The 5857-nt window shown below is 38.1% G+C and overlaps 1 non-coding gene across 1 annotated transcript; it reads left to right on the top strand.

Annotated features, from left to right (window-relative positions):
* The first annotated feature begins 4989 nt into the window (after positions 1-4989).
* On the top strand, positions 4990-5062 carry TRNAF-GAA (transfer RNA phenylalanine (anticodon GAA)). The gene has a single exon. It is a non-coding gene; the product is annotated as a tRNA-Phe (tRNA).
* Positions 5063-5857: the final 795 nt, after the last annotated feature.

Genomic DNA, 5857 nt, shown 5'->3' with positions numbered 1-5857 from the left:
CTCTCTAGATAATTGTTATGCATAAACATGCATAAATCAAGCATAAACTCAACCACCCAACCACCCCCAAGCCCAAGGGATGCACACATGAATTATAAATGAAATACATCATACCTATAACCTTGATGTCCCATACCATCAAGAGCTATAACTCCAATCCAATAGCATGTAGCTATAGTGTGAAATGGTAGATGAGTAGATATGGACCTCTACACAAGAGACCATAGCATAAGCCTCCAAGCCCCCAAGCGTCCCTTGAGTGTGTTCCATGCCCCTATTATATAGGAGGGTCCTCAAGTGACTCTTGACTTTTCAAATTTCCCCATGTGTGACCCTTGGATGCCTGACCCTAACCTTAATCCTTAAGGTTAGTCCTAACCCATGCTCCACTAGAGCTTGTTCCTATGCTCCCATACTCACAAGCCTAATGTGGGTTAGCCTAATGTGGGTTAGCCTCCTAGTATATGCACACATAATGTGCATATAACATAGCACACATAATGTACATATAACAAGAGGAAATGGAATGCTTCAACTCATGTTGAAAGGTTTGGATATTAAAAGGGATAAAAGAGGTTACCCTCTCACTCAATCTTTTGGTCATTGCCTGGACTATGATTATGTGGGCCTTTGTGAGTTCATTGAGGGTACACTTAGGGACAACACACTTGTTGAAAATTCTAAAAAGCAAGTGATTGTGAAACCATACACTCTAAGTACAATAAGTTTTGGACATTATCTCATGTACCGATTGTGTTCCAGCATGCATAGATCTTTTTCCTATGTTGGAAACATCCACATGTGTTGATGTAGTGGTACATAATGAGCCAATGATGAGCTTTGTGATGGATGGAAATTCACAGGTAATTGATGGTTGTGTGAACGAGCCTCTTTCACCTTCCTCGAAGGCTCTTCACACTTGGCTTGGTGATGCATCGATTGACGATAGTTATGGGCAGTGTACACATGTGGATTGGCACCAAGTTTCTTGTGGTGACTTATCTTTTCTTTGGGTTAATATGGAGCCATCCTCAAGAGATATTGGGGAACATGAGAAGGTGGAATCCATATATGCTATGGAGTTGGATGGTTTTGCTTTGGGCACTACATCTTTGATAGAGGCTATTTGTAATGAGAATTCTCATGATCATATCTCAGTTAAGGTGGATAGGGATGTATCTATTTTGGATGTGGTTCCACGGGTTACACACACTTTGTTTCACATGGATTTTTATGAAAGATTGGGCCATGCCTTTTCTCATGGTACAGATGTGATACTCATGGTGTGGACAACTTTGTTTTTGATCTGCCTATGGTAGGTGTTACACATGAATTGATTGGTGTGGATAACCATACTAGTGATTCACCTATGGATGCTTTGAAGGATGGTCTATGGACTACGTATGTGAGTCCAGTTTATGATGCTTTTTCGAGTTCAGAGTGGAAAGTTTAGGATTGTGAGCTCTAAGAGACCGCTTCATGTGTGGATGCCTTATCGAAGTCTACTGTTGATGAGGATCATGCTTATGATGATCTTGAGGATTGTACCTTGGACATGTGGGAAGATTACACAAGTGGTGATGGTTATGCACATAATGATTTGACATGTATTGATCAGAGTGTTGTGCATTATAGTGATGCCTTACATACATCTATTGGAGATGCTTTTTGTTTCTGTGATGTGTATGGTGACTCTCCTTATACATGGGACATTGATAGGTGCTATGCTTATTCCATAGAGGATGCCATAGAGAGAGTTGTATCTATGGAGGGTTTTTCAGATTATCATTGTTCTACCACTATCATGAGGATGGGGATGACTATGATAATGCATGCTCTATGCTTGATGGTGGAGCATATGATGATAATTTTGACGATGGAGATACCCACTATGATGATGTTTGCTCTATGTTTGATGGTGGAGACTTTCGTATGCTCAATTCATAGGCTACTTATAATGAGTGGGGGATTTTCTTTTATAGTGAGCATGTGTATTTGGATGATCACACCTATGCCCATATGGATGTCAGCTATGAGGTGTGTATCTTTGGACCTTGTGGATGCCGACACGAGGTAATGGTTTATGCAGTTGGGACATTCACTTTTGGATGTGCTTTATGCCATTTGGAGTGTAATTTCGATGTAGAGCACATGACTATCTTCGTCATAGACGATGGTCCTTTGCATTTTCCATTTGATTCGGGAGGATACGTACTTAGCCTCATCTCGTCGATGGTGATTTTTGAAATTGGCCATTTGACCCAGGGGGTTCCAAAATCATTGTCTTGGTGCATAACACGGATTTCCATTTGACCCAAGGGGTTACATGGTTATCTCTATCTCTTGCGTGCATTTAGTGGATCAAATGAGGAGGCATAACAGTGAATTTACTTGCTAGAAATTTTTTGTAATTCACTGTTTAGAGGCCAAAATGATGCTCAATTGGGATGTTATTGATATATGCATTTCATGGGGAATGTATACTATATGGTGCTATGTTTTGGTGGTTGTTCGAGGAGCATCACATGAGATTCTGAAGCTCTGCATGGATATGCTCTCTTAGACAGTTTTGTTACACGGTACATCTACATGTATATTGTGGCTTGATGGTCTTGGTTTGACATCCTCATACCAATGAAGTAAAAGCATGTTTCGAGGATAAAACATATCTTGGTGGGGATGGTTTGTAATGTGGTGGAGGCCATGGGCTCATGGACGTGTTCATATGTTGGGCTTTGGGGCCTAGGCTTATGGGCATGGGCATAATAAGTGAGTGTGAACAAGGTATATAAGATAATGGCTCATAGTTATAAAAGTATCTTTTGACAATCTTTGGATAACTTGACTCTTATGTCAAATACAACTACCTTGATACCTATGGCTCAAGCTTCCATGGTGAGCTTCTCCCTTCATGAGATTCTAGGATGGTGACTCACACCCTTGTTGTCTACTCTATGTAATGAGTGAGCCTTCTTCTTGCATTGCTATTGCTGCCCACTATTACTCCTACTACTCATGTTGTTATTGTTGTTAATGCTACTCTGCTAGTATTACTATTGCTATTGTTGATGCTCCTCTTCTAGTACTATTATTGCTATTGTTGCAACTTTGAATATTATTGATATTGCTATTACTACTTTTGTTACTACTACTATTTCTCTATACTTCCATTGTTGATAATATTACTACTGTTGCTTCTATTCTTGTTATTCTTACTAGTGCTACTAACTTATTGTTGTTATAACTATTTCTACTTGCTACTATTGTTACTAATATTACTAATATTGTTATCATTGCTACTCCTTCTACTTATTAGTACTCTTTTTGCTCCTACTACTCTTGGCGTTGTTGTTGATGCTACTAGTACTACTATTGCTATTACTTCTCCTATTACTCTTGTAGCTCCTACTGCTCTTATTTTTGTTGTTGTTGTTCTTGTTCTTGTTGTTGTTGTTGTTGATGATGATGATGATACTAGTACTACTATTGCTATTGTTGCTACTATTAATGTTATTGTTATTGCTAAAACTACTATTGTTACTACTACTATTTTTACTCACTACCATTGTTACTACTACTATTTCTACTCACTACCATTGTTACTAATATTACTATTGTTGCTTCTATTCTTGTTATTCTTACTAATGCTACTACTATTATTACTATTTCTACTTGATGCTATTGTTACTAATATTACTACTATTGTTATTGTTGCTAGTCCTTCTACTTATTTAGTACTCTTGTTCCTCCTAGTTCTCTTGTTGTTATTGTTGATGGTACTAGTACTACTATTACTATTACTGCTACTGTTTACTGTTACTGTTACTGCTATTGCTATTGCTATTTTTGTGACTACTATGCACATGTAATATCTCACCACCAAGAGTAGACCTGGTGCTCAAAACTTCAAAACTTATGCACAAGTAGTTATGATAGTCTTGTATAGCTTGATTGAAAAAAAAAATCAAAGTAATATTCTTTTAGGTTGAGGACTTTTGAGTTGATTTATGGCTAATTTTGAGAACTACCCCATTTACTTAATCAATTGGTGAAGCTCTTACTTGTTTTCCATCCACATCCATAAGATCCATAAAATAGGCAATATTGAGATAAGCATATGCAATGTGTGTGTACATAGCTTGGTGATTATTAGATTCAATATGACCATCAATTGATCTTAGTGAAATACACAAAATTGCAATGATATTTGCACATATATTGTAAACATCTAAAAGTCATATTGAAACTGAATTTACACCTCCCATTTATCTTATTCTTTAAACTTGTGTTGAGTTCATTGATTGGTCAAGAAGTTTACAACGCAAAAACCAAACCCATGATAATCTTCTAACATGGGAGTACTTAGCCCAAGCAGCAAGCTCCATCAATATAGGCATATAATCAAGGAATTCATAAACATTTGGACACAATAGCAATAAGAATGATACATTTCGTACACCCTAAATTCTATTTTGTAAAAACAAAGAGATAAGTTACGGTTGTTGTCTTCTTCTCTCATTCATATTTCCAATAGATAATGCAAATCTTGCAAATTTTTCATGCCAAATACAAACTTCTAATTGGCTGAAGCCATAATGCTCCAAAGAATGAAAGTGATGTTCTTTAGCCTCCTGAGGAACTTTTGGGATGATATTGGAAACACTCAGGAGTTGGTGAAGCTCTTAGACCTGATTAAGATCCACATCCATAAAAGATGGCAAGGAAATATGCACTATTGAGGTGCATATGTAGGTTGATAATGAGATAGATATGCCTTGTGATATATGGAGTATTCTTTGCACATGGAGATATTTTAACGTACGACCCCAAAGGTGTTGGCCCCCTCGAAAGAAGAACCGCGAGGCGGCGAGATTTGCCTTTTGGCGGATGGGCGGCGTGAGCATGACAGCTCTTACGGGCGGCATGATGCTCTGCTCTTCATCTATGTACTAGCTCAATTAATGTAGTGCTCACAAACATTCTGCCAAGGCGGGGATAGCTCAGTTGGGAGAGCGTCAGACTGAAGATCTGAAGGTCGCGTGTTCGATCCACGCTCACCGCATTTTGTTGTAAACACTGTGGTGTCTTCTTTTCTTTCTTATATTTGGAAGATAAAGACCTCTTGAAAGTTTTGAACCTCATCAAACTTAGACTCTTCCCCTCGTCAAACGTAGATTCTTGATAGAAACCAATCCAAGCACAGTAATTGATGTCGAGCTGGAGCGAGCTGACTTAATAGAGGTAACCTCGGCTTCATTAGAAAGCATTTCGGATAGATATACGGCTATTCACACTCACGAAGGAGACTTCTGGTATATGTCTCCTCAAGGATGACTGACTTAATAGAGGTAACCTCGGCTTCATTAGAAAGCATTTCGGATAGATATACGGCTATTCACACTCACGAAGGAGACTTCTGGTATATGTCTCCTCAAGGATGACTCCTCTCCAGGGTTGAAACATGAGTTAATAACACACACATACACACATTGCAGTAATTTGTTTTTTGAGAGCCCTCTTTATAAATCTTAGCATAAGTCATGATTATGTGGGTAAGGATTGTTGCTTTATATAGCATAATTGTTGAGGAAAAAACACACGCCCCATTGGGTGGAGTGATTAAAAGGATGTTAATATTTGAAGTTTTCATACATAGTTACTTCTTTTGCACAATTTTGACTTGAAATTTAATTGCTGCTTCCTTTAAGTTCTTGAAATGTATATAAATGCCTTAATCCTCATGTGAGGGTCTCTCATGAGATGGCCAAACGATAGAAATTTTTGAAATAACAAACAGAACTTTGTCCGATTTTTTACAATAATACCCCAATGGGATGTGATCTTGGGCTTGGAGTTT

The sequence above is a fragment of the Cibotium barometz genome, chromosome 6 (genome assembly GCF_041138505.1).
Source record: "Cibotium barometz isolate CiBa-2024 chromosome 6, ASM4113850v1, whole genome shotgun sequence".
Lineage (NCBI taxonomy): Eukaryota > Viridiplantae > Streptophyta > Polypodiopsida > Cyatheales > Cibotiaceae > Cibotium > Cibotium barometz.
Note: the sequence above shows the minus strand (reverse complement) of the source record. Positions and strands in the feature narration are given on the sequence as shown.